Source organism: Ictidomys tridecemlineatus, chromosome 9 (assembly GCF_052094955.1).
Source record: "Ictidomys tridecemlineatus isolate mIctTri1 chromosome 9, mIctTri1.hap1, whole genome shotgun sequence".
NCBI classification, from domain to species: Eukaryota; Metazoa; Chordata; class Mammalia; order Rodentia; family Sciuridae; genus Ictidomys; species Ictidomys tridecemlineatus.
Genome location: NC_135485.1, coordinates 45178592 through 45202849, shown reverse-complemented (window position 1 = coordinate 45202849; position 24258 = coordinate 45178592). Strand labels below are relative to the sequence as shown.

General features: G+C 34.3%; 1 protein-coding gene across 28 annotated transcripts in view; it reads right to left on the bottom strand.

Moving 5' to 3' along the window:
- The window catches only part of Adgrl3 (adhesion G protein-coupled receptor L3), a 773708-nt gene that overhangs the window by 707982 nt on the left and 41468 nt on the right, over positions 1 to 24258 (bottom strand). The window contains exon 2 of one of the 28 annotated variants that reach the window (XM_078021326.1): positions 22690 to 22720. The exons of the other annotated variants lie outside the window; for them this stretch is intronic. The gene's annotated coding sequence lies outside the window, so the exon portion shown is untranslated. The remainder of the gene's footprint in view (positions 1 to 22689; positions 22721 to 24258) is intronic. 28 annotated transcript variants of the gene reach the window in all.

The window sequence follows — 24258 nt, the reverse complement described above, 5'->3', positions numbered from 1 at the left end:
AAAAGAACTGAAGCAGAATTAACTGAGACATCCCCCCCAAAAAATTACCTATACTACTGTTCATTTTGTTTAATGAATAAATTAATACCAAAGGAAAATAAATCTTATAAACTCTATAAAATGTGAATCCATGTTTTAGAAAAACAGTCACATAACCCTGAGGGTCTCCTTTCATTTCCATGCAATTTCCCTTCAGGGTTATACAAAATTACATACAAGAGGAAGTGAGGGGAAAGGGAAAAATAATACAAGGGGGAGGAATGAATTACAGTAGTGGGGGTAGAGAGAGAAGAGGGGAAGGAAGGGGAGGGGAGGGGGGATAGTAGAGGATAGGAAAGGCAGCAGAATACAACAGACATGAGTATATCAATATGTAAATCAATGGAAGTGTAACTGATGTGATTCTGCAAGCTGTATACGGGGTAAAATGGGAGTTCATAACCCACTTGAATCAAAATGTGAAATATGATATATCAAGAACTATGTAATGTTTTGAACAACCAACAATAAAAAAATAATTGCAAAAAAAAAAACCAGTCACATATTTATATGGAATCATAAAAAATTACACTATGACCAGTCTCACAACAATGCATATTGGTAATTTTAAGGGCAGTTATCAAATTTTTCCCTGCCACGATTTTATACTAGGAGCATCCTTATCTACTCCATAAAACTTATTTGATTTGGTGTGTGTGTATGTGTGTAAAAAGTAAAGATAACTAATATATTCCATAACTTACTTCAGTATGAGAGAGATGAGGCTGTCTCGGAATCTCTGAAACAAATAGACCTTCAGTCCATGCATAGCTTGCCTTTTAATAGGCTCACAGGTTTTGTAAGCCAAGACATCAGAGGGAGGAGGAAGAGAAAGGGGAGGAGAAGGAGGAGAAGGAGTTACCTTTGTTGGGGGGCAGGGGGCACTATTGTTTTCTTATTACTGGATCATGGTACTAGGAGAGGTAAAGCATTTTTACTGATTAAGCATGCAATATCAATTCATTTTAAATGTGTTTTCAAGCCTGTACTAAAGTGTTGAAGGTAGCTTTTAAGTAAGCTAAAATCAAAAGACAGATGAGAAAACTGACTAGATGCAAATGGATGAAATAAGAGCCTCCTCAATCTCCAAGGATCATACACTAGTGGAAAATGGGAGAATGCCTGCAAGTTGGCCAGCCTCTGAAATCAATGATGGTACAGTGGTACTATAAGTACTCGCCGTATAACTTATCCAACCCATATAAATTATGGGGAAAGGAAGGTCAAGAGACTTTTATTCAGTTAAGCTACAGCAGTGATCTTCCTAAAAAATAAGAAAATGCTGATTGGCAACTCATATATATGTCACATACAAGCAATTTATTATATTAGATGTTTATTTTGTTTAAAAAGGTTATTATAAATATACTCAAATACAGTTGCAAGTTTAATTTTCCAGTTAAGACTATAACTTCCTTCATTTATACAAACTGTTTGAGTAAGCCTACATCTTTTAAATGTTTTTTAAAAGTTTTTTAAAATATGTCATTCAGTACATCAAAGCTATTTTTATACTCAATATTATAATACTTAGACAAAGTCTAATATGTAGATCAAAATTAAGAATAGTCAAAAAATAATGTTCAAAACAAAATTAAAATTTATCCATTAGCAATACTCCAGCATATTTTTGTTACTAAATACGTGTCATCAGTGTCACCATTTTGAACACTTAACTCTCCACTGCTTTATTGAAGTGGTGTTCCTGCTATCTTACTGTTAAAGAATGTAATAAAAATATTTTTTCCATGGTTACTTTAATCACTTAACTTTAATTACTGACTTAGAACAATAACACTTTGGGTCAAGCATAAAAAATTTGGAGAAGGATCAGATTTCCCTTACATATATATAAAAAAAAGTTTGATCTGTAAGAATATATTAGTACAGCAAATAGAAAAAGCCTGGAAAACAAAGCTCTCTATCGGAATTAATCCCAAAGCCAAAGCAATGATGATACAAAGAACCAAGTCCAAGGTCAGAAAGACCCTAAAGATAAGTACAGGATTTAACTGAGCAGGATGGCTAGAGTGTGTGGAAATGGAGTCACAGACAAAATCACTGCAAGGCAAAATAAAGTAGACTACCTGAAATGGAAATTACAGTTGAGTTTGTTATCAAAACTGTCTGAATAAAAGTTCTGAAAATACATAAAGACTTAAGAAAAATTCAGATTTTAATATATCAGGATTGCATGTTAAATTTACGCCACCATTGGTAATTTTCCCAGAATATCAACATCTATTGATAGGTGATTTTGCATGGATTAATAAAAAGATAAATTCCAAAATGCAAATTTTGAAGATCTTTTTTTTATTTATTTAAATTGCACTAAAAGTTAACAACCATAGATTGGAGCTAATTTGGTACATCATCTTACTGTATTTACCATGATCTCCCACTTGCTAGAAATGACTGACCTCCACAGTATGTTATATTGCTCTTATTCAAATGCCAGTTTGACTCGGCCCTTTTTGTTATTCACTTTTACTTTTTCAAAATTAGAAAATTTCAAATCTTGAATGTTTAATTCAATTATCTCACTGTTTTCTCACCTACCCAAATTCACAATGTTATACTTTTATTACATAATAAACTTTTGTCCACAGAGATTAGAGGGGTTTTTACAACATGAAATATACCCACTACATTTTTCTGGAGCATTTCAAAGCCACTGTATTCAATTATTCTTCTCCTTTTAGTTTGGTCCAATAAAAGACAATAACTGGTGCTATCAATGTATGGAGACAAAATGTAGAAGATACAGCCTAGAATCATAAGGCATGCGCCAACCCCATCATGAAGCATGGAGAAAAGTCAGTAAGTCAAAACCACACTAAAAGTAATCCTTCAATTGTGAAATGTGATCAATAAAAATCATCAACAGATAACAAAGCAGCACTTAATAAAACCAAATATTCATTAATAATTTTTAGCCAGTTGTTCTTTGGTAGAACTTAATTGCCCAGAAATATAGAATTATTAGTTGATGCAATTAATTAAAAAATAGCTCAAATACTTTTTACATAGATAACACCTACTTCTGCTGATCATTAAATCAGCAAGTTTTGGGTTTTTTGTTTTGTTTATGGTACTGGGGATTGAACTCAAGGCCTTATACATTCAAGGTAGCCACTCTACCAACTGAGCTATATCCTTATTCAAGCACATTTTGTTGTGTGTTGTGTTGCTGTGGGTTAATCCTAGCTTTAGAAGGTAGCCAAATGCTCTGCCACTGAGCTATATCCCCAACATGCAAAGAAGCAAGTTTTAAAAAGTTTATAATTTTCTCTTCCTTTCTTTCCCAGATATATGTAGATGGTTTTGAAATTTCACCAATATTCCCTTGTCTCTTACTGGAGTGACCAATAGTACAATTTTAAAGATGACACTGTAGCCAAGAAACCTAAGATGCTTTTTATCAACACACATGGTCACTGGGACCTATGACCTTGACCTTTCCAGCTTATTCTTGTACTTACTCCATAAGGCTTTATTTAAGGAACTGCCTATGATCACCACCACACAATGTATACTTTCAACACAATTTATCTTTTTTTCCACCCACATTCTAGAGAACATAGAAGATAAACAAAATCCCAGTCCTTGCACTGTTTGTCATAAGTAAAGTACACTGCTCTAAGTGATGATTCCCCATTTCATTTGGAAAAAAATATGTCTGACCAAGTTTCCTAATGTGTCTTCCAAGCACAATAGCTGTCATTATAGGTTTATAACTTGACATAAAGAAAACAAAGCTTTGTGTAATGCATTTTGTTGTTGTTGTTGTTTTTATTGGATTCACTTGTGGATAATTTTTAGAAGGAAGAAAAGGAGAGAGAATCTGAATTTTGATGTATTTCAGAAAGAGCATCCTTTATAATCTAATTAGGTATCTTAAACCTGTTTTGTAATGTTTTTCCAAGATTATAATCACTCTGAGCAAAATCTAAATCTAGATAACATGGTTCTTTGCTATGTTTGCCCATTTGGGATTCTAACTGTAGAGAGGATAGTTTAAGAAAAAGGTTAATTAACACAGCTGTGGCCTACATGGAACATTTTCTAGGCTAAGACAATTTCAATTCAGTTCCCCTAAAAATCAGTTGACTGGATTTCTTGGCTTTCACCCAAGCAGTTTCTTTAAAAGGTTACCAGCTTAATTGAATGAAACCAGAGTCTGCAACCGTCAACAATTATCTATAGCGCAATACTTGTTATTAGACTGAATAAAACCAAAGTTAGAAACCAACCACAATTATTTATGGAGCAGTAAGTAATTCTCAATATTGGCCAGTCTGACTGCATCTGTTACTACTGTGAAAAGTTCCTAAAAATCTACTTGTTTCTTTTGTCATGTAGACACCACACAGATATTCAAGGTTACCAACCAGCCTATCTCAGAATGGTTTCTATCTATTAAATATATATATATATATATTAACCAAATTAATCTGGAACAAATGGAAAAAAAATCTCCAATAAATGGGTAAGCAGCCTATTTTATGTACAGCAATGAAGTTGTATTTGCTGTTATCCAGGCACTTCTGCTTTATGACAAATGTGTTGCTCACTATTTCAACAGAATGATGTCTTCTTGGTCCTGGAAACCTCCTCCATTCATTTGAGAAGAAAGTGTCAACATTTTTAATAGACAGAAACTGAACTGACCAAGTAACACGAGTCACAACCACATTGCACAGAATGCCTTATTAGATGAAATTATAGAAGTACCTCCGAAAGATGAACTTATTGAAGTCTTGTTCATCAACTCGCCAATTTCCAGAAGTGGACTATGGGAAGCAATTGGATCATGAAGGCTCTGAACTCATCAATGGATTACTACATAGCTGAATGGACTATTGGAACACAGGAGAAAATGTAGACAGGTGGAGCATGATTATATGAAGTAGGTCACAGGGGCTGTGTGCGTGAGGAATATATCTTGTAGCTGGCCCCCTTCTCTATCTCAGCTGCCATGAGCTAAGATGCTTCCCCCCACCTCACCCTTCTGCCATGATTTTCTGCTTCACTTCAGGCCCAGAACAGTGGAGTAGGCTGACCATGAATGAACTGAAACCTCTGAAACTGTGAGCCAAAATAAAATTTTTTCCTCTAAGTTGTATTTCTCAGATAACTTGGGCATAGCCATGAAAAGCTGACTAACCCTGATGACTACTGGTACATCACAAGGTTTTTTCTGCCACCTCATGGTAGACAGAACTCGATCCTGATGGGTAAGATTTAGAAGTGTTTATATATTTTATAGAAAAATGCACAAGAATTACATGTTAAGAAGTCAACAAAGTCATGCTTTTCCATATTTTTCCCCAAATGTACTCTATTAAAATTTATATTCAATTATAAATAATGTTAAAAGGATTAATCCCCAAACTCTAGGCTTCTTTCCATTAGGAGGAGTAGAATTTTTTTTTAATACCAAAGTGAATTTAAACACTATTTTAAGTTTTATCTCTGTGAAAATCAGGGTTATCTTCACTACAATGCTCCATTTCTATTAAATAGTTTACATATCATAAACTCAGTTTTTCATTTAATAATACTAACAAAACATTATGTATTATATTTAGGAAATAATAGAGCAGAAAAGAAATTGAGAATGAATTTGTTTCTGATATGATTTTACATTTGCATAACTTTTTAATTTAATTACTCATTATCTACCTAATGAGTGAATATATCAAAAATGCATTCAACACATTTCAGAAATTACAAATGTGAAATTTTCATGTTTGTCTTGGAATCTAAACTTATTTAAACACTCACAGTTCCTAAAGTATCTGGGCATTATTTTAGAAAACTCCCCCTGCTGGACCACTTGAGAGCCAAGACATTGGTAGATGGTTCTAAATATTCTAAAAGGCATAATTTTCTCTGATTGAGTTATAGCAGTTTTTTAAGCATAGCTGTAGTTTTTCAAAGGACAAAAATAATGAACTCACAAAATAAAACAAAAAAAAAGATAAGAGGTTTGTGATTCTCTGGAGAGTAGGTGGAAATATTACAAAATACTGAGAAGGAACATAAGTCCTCAAATTCCATCTATTAAAGATAAATGCTCTTAACACTATGATGAAATAAATATGATTAGAAAAGGAGGGCCCAAAGTAAAGAAGATGATGGTAATAACTAGAAAAGTTCAGGTGTTGACCCAGGAAAGAAGCAGTCCAACTAAGTAAAAGCTATGAGAATGGTGATCACTAATACACTGTTTAGAGAATGTAAAAGTAAATTTTGCCTAAAAAGAGTAAAGTCTAGAAATAATGCAATAGTGAGTTTGGGACTTTAAAAAAAAGATATAAAATAAGATTAGCATTTACACAGAAATAGAGTGATTTTTAATAAAATCATCCCAAACTGACTCCATTTACTAATTTCAAAAGGGACATTATTATCTGGGAGAATTCAGACACATAATGAATTTCACATAACACATACAATGTACGTAATACATAATATAAATATATATATATACACATATATATATATATTAACATGTACGTGACACATAAGATAAATATATTATACTTGTGCAGTCATAAATGTTAAATGATCATACTACATGCCATGACACTAAAATAATCATTATCACTGTTGCATATTAAGATGATCCTCATAGGTATTGATTCTATGATAGGCACCTTTAAGAAGGAATGATGTTGAAAGTCAGACCTTCTAAACATGGTTTAGTAAGCCATTCTCTGACCTCTGTTTTACCAATGCAATTTCATCCTTGCCTTAAATCTGCAGCTCCCCTTGAAGTCTAAGCTATAACCTCACTGAACTCAGCTATTTGAAAGAACAATCTTTGAGCTTTGGACTTTCACACATGTTCCTTTCTGCCAAAAATATTTTTATCTTCACTCTTTGCATGGCAAATCCTAGTCTTTCATAACTCCTTCTGGGTATTAAATATTTTGAAAGGATATGCTATCCTTCACCTCCCTTCCAAGTTTAGATGTCCTTGCAAATACTACACTGTAACGCTATATCGTGCATTGTATCATACTTTATTGTAATTCTTTGTTTAAACATCGGTCTCTTTATTTGGCACTGTGTTTGCAAACCAGCTCTAGAAAAAGCAAAAATTCCTGATTTGTAGTATTTGCCAATTTTCCATGGCAAAAATCCCCTTCCACCACTACCAGACACACCACAGACAGTTCCAAAATACCAATAGATAAGATATTTAAAAACACTCTGGCAAATTGATATATTTGTATATTTTTGTCTTAAATACAAATGAAAAAGTATTCATTTGCATAAAATTACAAAGCTCCTAAACCAGTCTCTGAGTGCAAGTCACAGTTAAATTGCTATGTGTTAGGGTATATTCTGTGATATTCTATACCATACACTCTGCTAAGCACTTTTCATATATCTTATTTAATTAATATCACCACTCTAATATATATTATGGATGAGAAAATGAGACTAAATGATATTAAATAACTTTTCCAAAATCAGAAAGGCATGATATTGTCCAAAAAGAAGATTCAAAAACCACACTGTATTAAGAAAGCCTTGATTTAAGCTAATACTACACTCTGACATAAACTCCACTACACTGGAGTCTCTGTTAACTCCATTATTTATCATCACATGAGTCAAGCAAAGCCCAAGGAAAAAAAGGACAGGAACACATACTTTTGATTATTTAAACAGCTTTTTGTTAACTGCTTTAATAGGAGACAGGTAACTGTATACAGTTCATTTTAGCCTGTATTCTCTAACCATCATTAGGTTCCAGATACTCCTCAAGTATTTTGTATCTTTACAGTTTTATTATTCAATAAAACCATTTTTAAATATCTAAATCATCCTACTCTCTCCTAACTCTTACCATGTATGGTGTTCTAACTAGTATGTTTATCATATATTTTGACATTTAATCATACGTGTCTCATAAACACCAATAAAATTTGAAGTTCCTTCGTAGTGCAAACCATTTTTATACTTCACTGGGAGTCTCTGAAGCTCCTACTGCGGTGTTAGATATCAAGTATTTATTCAAATGTCTCTTAAATTGAATCATAGAGTAATGATTTTTGAAACTGTAGCAAAGAGGAAACCTAATATGCCACAGGCCTATACCTTCATAACCTATTCGAGTCCACAGTGATTTGCATCATTTTATAATAGAACTTCAAACATTTTAAATGAAAGATAGAATTTTAAAATACAATCAAGCTCAGAAAGAAGAAAAAACAACAGATAAAAGAGAAAGACACAAAACCTGAACACTCTCACTTTTCTCCATACTCTGACCATGTAAGCAAGGAGTACATTTCCAAAGGATCTCAATGATGAGAACAAAGGCCATCTATAAGTTCCATAAGGTTTATGTTGCTCAGAACAAGGAAGAAGCCTGACCAATTCTCAGTTGTCATGACTTTCTATTAAACTTTCATTTCATTTCATTTCATTTCATCTGACTTGGTTTTTAAAAAAATGTTAGATAAGGTGACAATGGGAGGATTCTGGTGATAAATGTCAGAGGAATACAGCATGAATTAGTACTCAGACAAGTTCAGCTGATGAGGAAATGTGCATAGAGTAATATTAAAACCTAACGAGGCAAATTTCCAATGCTTTTAAGTTTTGGAAAGACAGAGAGGAAAGGCCTAATTAGTACCTTCTTATCTTGAATATGGGGTTTAAGGAAATAAGTAAATGAGGACTATTTTTATGGTTCTTGCAATATTTAATATTATGCAATTATACTTACTAAGACAATGTAATTTGATTAATTTGTATGACATGTGAGTAGTATGATTATTGCTGAAGTAGTTACATAGTATTTACAGAGAGAGTGATGTTCTATTTCTAGTGGTTATCAAAAATGAATGTGAACAGTACACTAGGCTTACTCTTCCACTTCCTAGACAACCATGGGAGTGTCAAGGATAATAAACTGATTTCAATATTCACTTTCAACATCACATCTGAGCACTTAGTATGTGCCTGATAGATCCAAGCACTTTGTGTGCATTATGCTCTTTAGTCCTCACAGCAATCAGGAGGTAGGCACTATTTTTATGGCTACTATACAAAGGAGGAAATAGGTCAAGGAGGTAACATCCCTAAGGTCACATATCCCAGAAGGGCAGAACAAAAACTTTAATCAGAACTGCTGACCCTAAGAACCCATATGATTCACCTCATGATGATAATGCAGCATATGCCACATGATATGCAACCCACAAGCTCCTAGCAGGATCCTTATGTTGCAGATGGAAAGGCAATCCTTAGCACTCGCCCACGGTGACTTGTAAAGCAATGCACATCCTCACTCTGGGCTACTGTGATAATAAAAGGAGGCCCATGCTACTAAAACCTAGACCAAACCTTATCAAGGGACCAGGTCCAGGAGTCCATTTAGTGCTAATAATCAAGATCCCTTGTAATAACTACAGTCAGTCTTAGAGGGATAGAAATGCTAAACACCCAGGCTAAGGTTCAAAAAGAAAGAATTTAGTTCTCAGAGAAAGTAGGGCTGGTAGGAAGGCACAGAATAGGCGACACAGAGCTTTATATTATGCACATATACATAGAAAAAAAGGGCAGCTGGAACCACATGCACATTTCCCACACAAAATGCTGTGCCTCCTATCTAAAGGGAGTGGGCGCTCACGTGCCTGAGTGTGAGTACACACATACATACACTCCTGTACTTTGATTAAGCAAAATAGATGCAAAACTGATACAAAATAATCTTTAACTCATATAAAATGACTATAGAATACCAATGATAACATACTAACATTATCATCTTTCATTTAATCTTTACTTCAAGACCACTAATAATCCTGTTAACTAAAATTAATCAATGGTAGGTTTTTTGGGGGGAAATGAACTTTAATTTGCGGGAGGGTACTGGGGATTTAACTCAGGGGCACTCAACCACTGAGCCACATCCCCAACCCTATTTTGTATTTTATTTGGAGACAGGGTCTCACTGAGTTGCTTAGCGCCTCACCATTGCTGAGGCTGGCTTTGAACTCATGATCCTCCTATCTCACCTTCTGAGCCGCTGGGATTACAGGCATGTGCCACCGCACCTGGCTTCTTCATCTTTAAAAATGTCAATCACAGCATACATTTAAAGCGTTTCTGAACTGCCTTATTAAATGTGTCTAATACCAAATTCAAAGAATCTTGATATTTTTAAATATACACCGGGTCTGTGAATTTAAATAGGTTCATTTCCCACATGATATACACTTGGTACCAAAAGATGGCCTAAAAAATAACAATGGTAAACAGCACAAGTTATAAACTATAAATAAATATTAAAGCTATTGGTCAAAATATTTGTCTTCTCTTCTAAAACTTAGAAGCAGATGGAATTTTTTATTTCTTCCAACAGAGTTAAAAATTGAAACAAGATCAGTTTCTTGACATTGTGATCTATCATGGACTACAATGATATTATTCATAAGAGGGCAAATTTATCAGTGATAGACTTGGGAATTTGGGTTTAATAGAAATACTGTATTTCGATTCTAAGGAATTCAAGATATTGGAAGGTGGAAAAAAAAGCACTGAATATATTTTACAATGAAACTGCCTTTAGGAACTGTAGGCAAGATTTGTCATTAGCTTTATGGAATGTACATTAAGATTTTTCAGTATAGTTTTGTGTTCAACTGAAAAATACTGTTATAATTTCCATGTTTCAATTCATGCTAAAATTTGACATGCATGTGTGTTAAGTATATGCACAGACAATGTTAAACATAATAAATAAAAATGGAATCACAAAAGTGTTAGGACTTTTATAGAAAAAATATTAAATTTAGTTTTTCAAATGCACAGATTCTTTTTCCATAAATACAAATGACAGGATGTGAGACTATAGATAGTCAAATGCACTGCAAATTTAACTGGCTTTGCATTTTAAAAATGTGATTTTTATCCTGGTGTCCTCAATCATCTTTAGAGTTTATAAACTCAGTTTGTTTCCAAACTGTGCTTAATGGAAGGTAAAGATTAACATAAAGTGAATCATTGGCAAAGCAAGTAAAACTATGCTTTCTCTGTTTATTTGGTATTCATTAACTTACAGTACACTAGCCACAAAACAAATAAATAAAGGAAGTTAACCTTTGGGAATTTGTCTTGAAAGATTTAAAAGATGCTCTAGAAAATGCAAGTCCTTTTACTAGCTCATATAAAAGGAAAAAAAATGCTGGTAATTATTGATTCCAGTCCAAAGAAAATTCTTTTGTGGTTTTCGGGAAATCTAGTCTGCTTCAAGGAAAGGTAACTTGTAATTCACCATTGAATTCTCTAACAGCTTAAAGACAAATGTACCTATAGTTTAAAACAATACTTAAATAAGCACATAACAAAGAAATAGGAGGCATGTCTTTTGAGACTGACAGGCAATAGGGGATGAATAGGAATATAAAAGGCAGTCAAACAATTAGAAATCGCATTGTCTCAGAATTCTCTATCACAGAGAATGACCACCAGACTGGGAAAAACAGGAGAAAAACTGATCAGAAAAAAACTGAAGATATTCTAAAAATGTATTTTGAAACAATTGTTGAAAAAGTATTTCAATCCCTTGGACAATTGGAGTAAGGACAAAATTCTTTTTAGAGGACTAACAAAGTAGATCCCCAAACTGCAGTAATCTTTGAAGGAACTGAAAAGATTGAGGAAGGACCATAAGACTGTAGGCTGACTCAAGTCACAGACATTTCGGCTTGCAAAAGAACAGAACAATGAATTCTTCCAAATACCAACAGAGATGCTTAAATAATTCTTTAAAAAGCTTTAATAACAACTTATTAGGGATTGATTGGTAGGATGCTAAAAAAGGACTCATTGTTTACTAGGTGTTGTCCTCGATACACTAACTACAAGTTAACTCAAATGAAGTAATAAGAGAAAGAGTAAAGTGCAATAGTTAAGAGAATTCCAAGTTAAACTTCCAGGGCTCATCTCCCATCCATATGATCTAGTCATATAATTTCCACTACTAGGATCTTAGATTCCATCTGTAAAATAGTAACAACAGTCCTTCTTCATAACACCTTTGTGAAAAATAAATGAGCTTAATAGATCTTCCTGACAATATAACACAATAATTCATATCCCCTTCAGAGAAAATAATAAAAAATGTTATCACTGACTATAATTCTATACTTTCTGAGCATATTAGACATGTATAGTAGGAAACTGAGAAAGATAAAGTCCAACTGGTTTCAACAAGGCAATTGGCAAGTTCATTTATGACACTCTTGCTCATACAATGGGAGATAAAATCAACAGATGTGCCCTAATTCAAATTTTGGGGGATGTGGGTACTGAGGATTGAATCCAGGGCCACCCACATGCTAGGCAAGCACTTTATCAATCTTTTTTGAATCTGAAGTGTCCCCCAAAGGCCCACCTGTTAAATGCTTCATGCCCCATGTGGTGCTATGGGGAGATAGTGGAACCTTTAAGAGGCAGGGCCTCATGGATAGTGTTTAGTTTGGGGAGTATGGCTTCAAAAAAGATCATGTGGCCTAAGCCCTTTTCTCTTTCCTTTGTTCTTTTTGGCAATAATGTAAACAGTTTGTTCCTCCATAAATTACTGCCAGATGTGCTACCTTGCCACAAGCCCCAAGAAACAGGGTCAATGAATCATGGGCTGAGACCTTCAAAATTGTGAACCAAAATAAACCTTTTCTCTTTTTAAGTTTTTATTTTTAAGATTTTATTATAGTGTCCAAAAGCTAACACAAGATGCTTAATAAGAAGAACACAAAAACCAATTTATAAAAGAACTAGCCAAATCTTTCCAGGAACTCTAGTGCACTATTCTGTGCATACTATAACTTCTGTACCTTAAGAGCTGGTTCAAAATAGAGGCTCTTTGCTTGAGAACCTTCCACTTTAGAAACTTCACAGATGTAAGCAAGTCCATGTTCAAGTACAATGGGATATCAACTGTGGTTTCCGGCAGCAAACGGACTTCGCAGTCAGGTAATACCATTCTTACAGTCCACAGCATCATCTTTTAATCAAATGTGTTTTAACTACATGCTACAATTTCAGTTACTTTGTATACATTATCCATCCCATTCTTTCACCATGTACAAAACACAAGAGTGCAGTAAGAAGGGATAGAAATTAAAAGATGACAATGAAGGAAACCATCAGTGCTGAAGGCTGTACTGGGTCAAGAGCAGGGATAATGCTGAAGGATGAAGAATAAATCAGAAAAAAAAATATATGGGTTTCTGAGCTGACTCACAAGGAAGAAAAATGACTGACTGGTAAAAAGGAAGAGTTCTAAGTCGGCAGATAACGGAAGAGGAACTGGTTCTGGATAGATATCAACTCAAACTGAAATTAATTCAGGAGACAGAAATTTGTTCACAAACTTAATAAGCATGATAACAACTACTGAGGGACTTTGTCAAAATCCTTGGATAATTATAGTTGCCAGGCATGTTCACACTTGTACAACACTAAAGTGAGAAGTAAGTGGAAATCCCCAAGGGGTAGCATTCATATGGGGGAATGAGTCACAACAAAAAATCTATCATCATGGAGGCAAAGACTATGCCTGGTATTGAATGGATATTAAGTAGCCAGTAGACCTGAAGATAGAGTCATATCTTTCTCCCTTCCTCCCCATCTCATACAAGATTATAAGATAATTTCAAACAGTAGAATATTTTATAACTAATCTGAAGATTTGGTACCACATATACAATATATGCCTTACACATTAAAAACCCATACTTGAGGCTTCTGAGTTTATGATTCTAGTTTCAAAACTTCCAAACAACCAACCTACACTTCTATGGATAGGGGTGAATGAGGGATGGCAAGTGAACACTTCTTTTTGATGGGACCCAAAGATTCTGAATGCAAATAAACCCCTAACTAGAAGGAAGAAATGCATAATGAGATTGAGCAATGGCTGAAAGAGGAAGAGCTAAAAGTAGAAAGCTTTTCTTTTCTCAACCACTAACATTAATGATGTTAATTAATTGTACTGCATTTTGACAATGTTTATATTTAGAATTAAGCAAAGGTAAAAAATTTTTTTTAAAAAAAAAAAGCAGAATCGGAGGATTAATTTTGAAAAACTAATCCAAATCAAAGAATCAGAGGATTTACAGCTACAAAAGTCTTTAGAGATCATTTGGTTCTATGCTCACATATGTTAGAATGTATTAACTTATAGGTAAAATTCTAAAGCATTTGAAGCTCAGTTTAATTATAAATTACAAAATAATTCTAGAAATACATTATAATTTCAAAGCCAAGTGGTATTGATTGGAAGGATTGTGAATATAATCATAAGTACATGCACATAGGAGCAGAACTGAACATATAAACACAGTTGTGCACATGTCACAAACTTGGCCCTTCTTGGTTCTCTTGGCTCTTACCCATGCAACCCAGTCAGGATGCTCTAATGAATACCCAAGGGGATCCTGCAGCACAAAATATTCCCTGGCCTGTTTGGAAATGAGACAACAATCCCTCTTGGAGTTGTCTTTGGTGCAAAGATTTTCCTTTTTTTCCCAGCAAATGAGAACCACGATCATCACTATAGTAAGAGAAGACTGGCTGGCTGTCTCCAATGAGTACACTGAGTAAACACCCCAGAGGTTTGAGACAGTCAAGGAGGCTGATAATGAATGTACTATTCATAGCACAAATACAAAAGTAAATTACCAAATAATAAATGCTGAATCTTTGGAATTTGGAATGGCCAGTTTTATGAAAAAGAAAGTCTTCTGCATGAGTCAGAATCATTAACATAACTTTGCTGTGTCTGCACATTTCTGGCAGGTTAATTTTTGATAGCTGAGGAAGAGCAAAGCTTCCAACCAATTTTCTAAATCATCTTTAGGCAAACATCCAGGGGCAATCACCTGTAGATTCCTGCCTAAAGACCCAGGTACGTTTTGAAAAAGCAGTCAGATTCCTGAATGATTTACGAAGTTAAGCATCAGAGACTCCCATGTAACTTAACTACTTTTGACTGAAAATTAGTAACTAAAAAAGTATGTATGACATACTTTACCCTCAAATTCCTTACTTCACTCAAAGGGGAAATACATCAGGAAAAGGCAAATTTACCCCAGCTATTAAAATAATTTTAGACTCCAAGGTGCTTCTAGTATGAGATCACTAAAAGTAAAAATGAAATAGCAGTCTTGATGATGAGAAGGAAGTATGGTCATTTAAATGTAAATATAGTTCCATTTTTCTTTTAATAAGGTTAAAATAGTTCCATTAACTACCAGGTACTATGTCAGATTTTTAAACAGGCTAACAGGACCAAAAAATAAAAAGTTAATTTTAATTTGAGACAACTGAAATACAAATCAGAAATGATCCAGAATACAGTGATCTGAACAAGTGAGCTATTAACAGAGTTTGATGATATGCTGTCATTTCCAAATAAATAACAGGGATCAATTTGAAAATTTAATGAGACATTCACATCTGAATAGAATTATAACTACAGCCCTTAGAAAGAAGTTAAGAATATTTGTTCACTGTCATTCAAAAATTTGAATCACTTATTTATTTGTTCATAATAAATCTTGACCGTAAAATAAATTGTCAAAGTTTGTTTTTCAAATCTTTTGACAAATATTGTAAGGATGGTATTAGTGATACAATACCAGTAAATACCATATTGGCAAAGGAATTATTTATTTCTTATTATGCCTTATCATTTAATAAAGGTATATGGCTTTTTTAAAAATTTAATGAGCACCTGGAACTATTCAAGCATTTTAAAAATTTAATCTTAAATGACTGTAGATTCCTGCCTAAAGACCCAGGTATGTTTTGAGAAAGCAGTCAAGATTCCTGAATGATTTACGAAGTTAAGCTTCAGAGACTCTCATGTAACTAACTACTTTTGACTGAAAATTAGAAATATCTATAGGCATTTAATCTTCATTAAAAAAAAAACTAGGGAAAGAAACTTTGATAATAAAGATAAAGTATTCCTGCTTAAGAATCTCAATGAATTTTAAACTTAAAAAAAAAAATTGACACAAGAACTGAGAGTGTTAAAGTCCAAGGTTAACAACTTTAAAAACTTAGATTAAATTTACAGTGATTTCTAGTATATTTCAAATACAGGCAAGTAGTTAAAACCTAGATAGTGACAAGTTATAGTTACACTATGTTTTTGAGAATAGTTTACAGAAAAATTATTTTCAAAACTAAATCATGTTCATTCCTTATCACCATTCATGATTCCATAATGACCAGTAAGGCACTAGAGATGTCCTCAAGCTGTTTAACAGTCCTCTCAGTGAGAGATAAGGTCTATGTCTTCACCCCATAAATCTAGGAGGGCCCTTGAATCTTCAACTTTAGAATGTGACAGAAGCAATACTATGTGACTTCTAAATGAGTTCCTCAAATGCCATACAGTGTTCTCTTGGTCACCTTGCACATCTGCCCCTTCCAAATACAGCAGTCACACTGGGAGAAGTCCAAGCCACAGGGGCAGACCATGTGTAAGTTCTTTAGTCAAAAATCCAGGTGGAACAGCCTCCAAGTTGCCACAGCCCAGAAACCAGAATGTGAGTGAGGAGCTTCCAGATGAGTTCAGGCCCCAGAGCGCTGACATCTGGGCCTCTGAAATAGTCCCCACTGAGGTCTTCGACCTTGCAGAGCAGAGACAAACCCTCACCTTTATGTCCTTTAGTATTCTACCTACATAATGCACAAGCATCATAAAATGGGGATTGTTTTATGTCTTTAGACTTGGGATACTTTGTTATACAGCAGTAAATAAGTGGACTATTCCTCCAGCTAATTTAGTTAATTACCTAAGTTCATTTCCAGAATAGTAATTGCAGTAGTAATAAAATAACCATTTTAATGATCCTTTGTTCCAAATATACTGTTAACACTTCACATTTATAATTTTTGTCTCTCCACATAACCTTTATATAAAACAGGTATTATAAATATTTCCATTCATGAGATGAGAATATTAAGTCTTTGAGAGTATAAGTGACCTACCCACAATATAAAACTAGCAAATATTAAAACTAGGATTTACTTAGAATTATTTGAGGATTCTCAGATTATTAACAAAATGCACTGATTATTTGAGAGAAAAAAAATATGCAATTCCTTTCATAAATGTCCATGTCAAAACCATTAATGTAAATTTCACTGAACTATTTCACTCTCAAGAGTATTTACTAGAGGCAGTTTGAACCTCAGTTGCCATTCTGAGTACTCAAGAAGAAAAACAAGACAGTAGCTCAGGCAGCAAATTCCAAGCATAAATTAGGAGAGCTCCTTCAAGGCCATCATATCAGTCCCTCACCATCAGTCTACATACATAAGGTGCAGAAACAGCTCAAAGAGCTCTAAGTGCTGAAAAGATCAACCACATTATGTTCAAAGATGAAAGGCCTCCCAGAGCAGCCAGTCCAACTTCTCCTTTAACATGAACACAGCCCTGTGACTTTCCTAACACCCCCCACTTTTCTGACTCCCACTAGATTTTTCCTAGAAAGCCTGCTGCTCCCTCAGGTGGACGGATGGTTTCAGTTAAATCTGTAGTTCCAAGTTGGGGATATGGCTCAGTTGGTAGAGTGCTTGCCTTGCATGCACAAGGTCCTGGGTTTGTAGATCCTAAAGTTTGAGGATCAATTAATTACCCCTGTGTCAAATCCTTTTCCCCTTCAAAAGCTGACTAATCTCCAGTTCTCAGTTATATATAGGGTATAAGATAGAAATTACTTATACTGCCTTGTAAAACACTAAAGAGAAACAAGGCAAGAAGACATCAATTAAAATAAAAATTTTAAAAAGCACATATTTTTCCCTAATGTGAAATATTCACATGATAATGTAGGACATCATGAGTCCATAATGACTTGAGACCTCCCACTGCTCTAATGTTATAATAAGGACAAAGGAAAGAAAAATTTGAAAAGCAACCATGTTCTGGCTTCTTAGGCCCAGTATCAACCTCAGTACCCAGCTCAATCCACATAAAGCTACCATGAGGAAGACAGTCCTTTGTCTGTTTTAAAGATGAGGAAACTAAAAATCAGCTTAGTACTCATACCATCTATGAATAATGACTGCTAAGTCCACAAAATACCCATTTATCCCTTTTCATATTACATAACAGAGCAATGCACTCAGTTTACTCAGATGATGTTTCCCAACCATGTTTTGAGCTGGGTGAGGCCACGTTAAGTTAGAGATAAATATTTATGTGTGGAGATAAATATTTATGTGTGGAAAGATGTTGATTCCAGTAGAAACCACATTCCTTTTTGGTATCTCTGCTTTTCTTCCTTCCTACATGCAACAGGGAAGGAAGATGAGATACCTACTGCTCCAGAGGCCAATTTGTGAGATGAGCCTTAGAATGAAAGCCAGAGACAAAAAGTCCAAGAAGAGGTGGTGCAGGAGCTTTGGTCTCTCAGGATTATAAAGACACACAAAAGCCTACTGCCTACTACTAAACTTCCTTTTCCAAGAGAGAGAAATAAATTTCTCAACTGGTTAAGCCCTTAATATCTTGAACTTTCTGATAAATGCTTTTAGACAGAGTTAATCCTTATAAATGTATTAACATTACAGAAAAACATAGCCAAACAAAAAATTCAAAGCTCAAAAAAAAAAAACAATTTACACATAATAGTCAACTTCAAACTTTAAATTCTATTTACTCCTGCATGAAAGCCATACTTCATTTCCAGACAAAATGTATAAAATTAAAGAAAGACATAAGGACTCTAATTGTCTAAACTACATAATGCTCTTTGGATCATACTGCAGACAAGGTGAGATGGGGAAGGAAGCTTAGCAAGAATAGCAAAGCTTAAGGTAGAATCAAAATTTTGCTACAGTTAGGTGACTCTAAGCTGTATGCTATGCACGTAGAACACAACCAACCAAGAAATTCTACCTATTATTTACACAGTGACAGATAAAGGAAAATGAGGTGTAGCTCGATAAACAAGCTCTCTCCTAAAGCAGATTTAGACACTATTCATCCCCTTCTTCTCAGTTCCAAAGCCTGCTTAGCTGGAACTATAAAATAAATTCCAGCCCTCAGAACATTTCAAGGAGGAATAATGTTCAAAACTGGCTCAGGCTTTATTTTTCTTCACTTTGAAATTGATTAGATGTGCTTTTAAAAGAAAAATTGGTTGGTGTCTCAAAGAATAAAGAGTATTTTAGACAAATGTAAGACAGCTAATTTTAAGACCACTTGAGATTTTTGCCTAGATGCTCTACCTGTTAACCATTTCATCCCTTTTATCATCAACCTATAACCAATTATGTCAGATGAGGTCTTATTGCAGACCAAATTATATCAAAAGCAATCATTCTTTTAATATTAACCCAGTATTTGCTATTGAGTAAAGCTGATTACCTCACTGCAGTAGAATTTGTTTTTTACAGGACCTTAGACAAGCAATAAATTGACCAAAATAGTGGAAATAAAATCACTGATGAGTTGCTTGGTAATAGAAATCAAGCTCAATACTTGGAAAGAATAGTTACATAAGCAGTAATTTAATTTAACTTTTTATTCAGGGCATGCCTAGTCACATGTAACTCTAAATTGAAACACACAAAAACTCCCCACGGGTCTGCTTTAGCAGATAATCTGAAAATCTATAAGAAGGACTATAAAAAAATTTACTCTACAGTAGCACTTGATATAACTGCTAAAGAAACAAAGACAAGTAAATAAAAATGTTTCAATTTCAGTGCATCACCATTGCATTTCAAACTTATTAGCAGTTTTGCCCCTGAAACTTTTAAATGACTTCAAATTGAGTTATTACACCCTCCCTGTTCAGGGGTGTCTAGAGTACACAGAATAGCTCCAAAACAAACCAAACTAATTTTGCTATAAATAGTTTTACATTTCTTGAAAACATTACTGAAAACTTGAAGATTCCTGTCATTTTTTTTAAACTATTGACACCATGAGCAAGGAATCATAAGCACAGGAAAAGAGTTGGCATCGCACATACATGTTTTGAGTGAATGAATGATGATATAGATCTCTGACAATAACTAGCTAAGTGACTGATTTAATTCAAGTTAAGAGACACCTAATGGTATGTTGGAAAGAAACTCCAAGAAAGTTCTAGACAGACCTGGCTTGACATCCTGATGTAGTTCAGACAACAGGGAAGGTATTTACCATGTGTGAACATTCAATCTTCTTCACTGTAAAAAGAAGTCAATAGTGCACTGTTTGCATGACTGCTATAATGTACAGTTCCTGGCATTGTTCCTGATGATTGCTCTTCATTATTTCTGATACCTTTGAGTATCATTTTATTATATCAAAAAAAGAAATCGTGGACAGGGGTTGTGGCTGGGTGGTGGAGTGCTTACCTAGTATGTATGAGGCCCTGAGTTTGATCCTCAGCACCACATATAAATACATAAAATAAAGGTCCATCTACAACTAAAAAAAAATTAAAAAGAAAATAAAAAAGAAAAAGAAATCATGATTTCTGGTACTCCCAAATTACAGAGGGGATGAGAGAATATAACCCAGCCCTCCTGTGATTTGATCTGAAAAGAGTCAATATATAAATATCATTATGGGAGAGAGGAAAATTTTAAATTATGGGAATAGATGGGAAGTATAGTGATAAATAAGCTATTTGAATGATTTCTGACTTACAACTTATGCACATAAGCAAAGATTTACAAGTTGTGTTATCAAAAAGCTGAATGGCTCCTGAACTTTCAGAAAACTGCTAAATATGTTTATAGAATCAACCTTACACAAACAACAGGAAAAAGTACATGAGCAATATTTCTTTTAATGAAAGCATCTTGAACTATAATAGATTACAATGAAATGTCTTTAGGTATTGTACCAACCACTCTATCTTCAGGATGTAACTCAGTGTCTCTAATATGATGAGAACTCAACACATAAATGCTAAATTTATGGCTAGAAGACTTAGCTTTTAAAACTGTTCTTCATTATCTTTTGAAAAGAAAATGTACTCATTGCAAAGATATCTGAAACTAAAATATATAGAAAAAAATTAAGTATTTATTTCTCTCCCTTTAAAAAACACACAGCCATGAGACTCGTATTTCTTCGAAGTCAATATTGCTCTCTTTGAACCTAAATTCATATATGAGAGTATGGTGAAACTAAACAAATTTGAGCACAAATCATCAGCTCCTAGAGGTCTGTGATTTTTTTTTTGGTCATAAAATAGCCCTTTCACAGTCCTTACTATGCAGCAACATAGGAGTGATTAAACTCGCTCCTGGTATTTGATATAAATTGCCAGGCGACCGCCTAGTTTACCCATAACTAGTCCTATTATTAATCATTCTACAGAAAATTCTTCCCTGATCACCTGTTATAAGACAGATAGCAGCTGGGCTATTTCATGTAATAAGGAACTTGGGTTTCAAGGCAGTAGGGAAAAGAATCAGAAGCTTCGCAGCTGTGAACCAAGCTCAAGGGCTCCACCCTTCTTTCACTACATAACAAAAATCAGCTGTTGCCTCAACAGCTGGCAAGTGGCTGGTGAAAATGAGATCTGAAAATAGTTGTAGATTGTATATAGAAAACAGCATAGTCAGGAGGCAACAGAGAGAAGCAAAGAGATGTGATAAGGGTAAGAAAGAAGTACAAAGAAAGCTAATAGAAGTAATTGGCATCCAGAGCTGCTGCTGACAAACTGTGGCAAGAACAACTGATAGGCAGTATGGAATCCTATAATCTGGAATATCTTGTTAAAAAACATTAGATAAATATCTGCCTGAAGACATTTTATTGCCCTATCTGAAAGTAAGAAAGCTAGATTATCATTTGAACTATTTCCTCACCCTCCCATCCGCTTACCACTCAATACTATTACTATGTAGTGTGTGTGCTTAAAATAAAGTAACATAGTATGAAAATTATAAACAGGAAAGTATCTGTGACAAATGTGAAGACGATGGCTCTTACTCCTCCAGCAGACTGCAGTTTGAGAGTAACAAAATATTCACAGGCACTGATTTACTTAGCACACCGAACCTCATGTCATCTTATGCCAAGCACTGGACCAGACAACAATTAATAGGCATGAGCATGACTTTGTAACTGCATGTTGAAAAGAAAGGCATAAACAATAGCAGCAATGCTACTTACGATCTGCTAAAAGTGCACAAGAGAAGGAAACTTTCTCTGCTGGAGTCAAGACATGGGAAGATATGCTGGAGAAAAGAGCAGACTAAAAAGCTTCATAAATCGAGGTAACATCCAGCCTTGTCTTGAAGGATGACTAGGCTTTGTCTGAAGAACTTTTTAAAGGGGTATTTCAGGAAAAGAACAACACATGCAAATGCAAAGACCAGGACAGATAAGAACAGCAGTTAACTGGAAGATGGAAAAGGATTTGCTGAGCAGTACTCAAGGTTCAGCAGAAGCTCAAACCTTACATGTATAATAGCACTGATCCACAAATCTATTTGATTTTTCTTCAGGTGTCCTGACAGTCTGACTAAAGAGAGCACAAGTAAAGACAGCAAAATTGAATGTGCTTCAGAAATGAGAAGACAAAAAGGAAAGAAAGACACAATGCACAAGATGCTTTCTCTTCATTTACCATAGCACAACTCACTCACCAGATTTCAGATGGGTTCTTCAGACCAGCATCTATAGTAGGATAAGGGAAAAGAGAGAATTACTGTGTAGAGTTTCCTATTTAATAAACTCTTCACTCTAAACTGATTCATTAAAAACAAAACACTAAGTAACAAGCAAAGATGAGTGGTAGAAACAAGAGTGGAAAAGCAGAAAGACAAAAGTCATCCAGTGAAGTCTTATCCCTTTGCTAAGTATAAAAGTTTAAGTGAAGATTATCAGTTTGCCTACTGTTTTGTCCACTGTTCAATATCTCCAATACCACTCCACCTCTGCCAGAGTCCATAAGTTCTCCGGAGATAGACACTGTTTTTATACGGGTTGATTCCATCTGCATGTTCCCAATTGCCAATTTAGGATGTAGTCACTCTATAGCAAGAAACCCAAGAATGTTTTTTGTTTTGTTTTGTTTTGTTTTGCTTTGCTTTTATTTATATATGACAGCAGAATGCATTACAATTCTTATTACACACATAGACCACAATTTTTCATATCTCTGGTTGTATACAAAATATATTCACACCAATTTGTGTCTTCATACGTGTACTTTGGATAATAATGATCATCACATTCCGCCATGATTTCTAGCCCCGTGCCCCCTCCATTCCTCCCAAAATGGGTTTTAATTGACTATATTTTATGAGTTTATTTTGTCATTGCACAATAGCCCTAAAACATTAAATACTGGTTTAATTTTCTCAGTCTTATGCTTTTAGACTCACATAATATAAGAGAACATACATTATATATATTTATTAATACATACATCTATTTGAGACGAGAAAGAGAAACAACAGTTTTATGTTTATTACTTGTAAAGTAATTTAAGCCTCATAGAGAAAGAAAAACAAGTTCTGCAATTCTACTAAAACACTGTTTAAATGACATTTATTTGTTTTCTATGAAATGGGCATTTATACTCTTGAAAAATTTTTGTAAGGAAAATATGGCCAGAGAGCACATGACCTGAAATACAAATTCAAAGATCCCTATTCTACCATGTCCCTGACCAGTGGAAAACAAGTCCAACCCTTTCATCCTATTTACTACTACATAAATCTGTGTAACTGTAGTCACCTAATAAACTTTCACAGCTAAAAGCCTCATAATGAAGTATATACCTACAAATTTTTGTGATATAAAATATGACAGGTGGAGCTGGGGCTATAGCTCCATGGTAAAATGCTTGCCTAGCATGCAGGAAGCCCCAGCTTTAATCTTCAGTACGATAAAAAAATAATAATAATTGAAAAAATTAATATATGACAGCTTGGAAAAGTTAGGCAGATCTAATAGCAACAAACGATTCTAATCTATGCATTAAAATATTTTTAGTAGTAAAGTGAAATTGAATTTAAAACAATCTTAACAATGTGGTTAGACTTATTAGATTGCACAGTGAAATAATGTCCTTTAACTTATTTTATGATGACAGTATTGAAATCCACCTTGAGTTTCATTCACAAATAAGACATAATAGCCTTTTAATACTATTTGCCAAAGATTTCACTAACACAAACATGACTTCCCTTTAAATGGCTTTGAAGCAA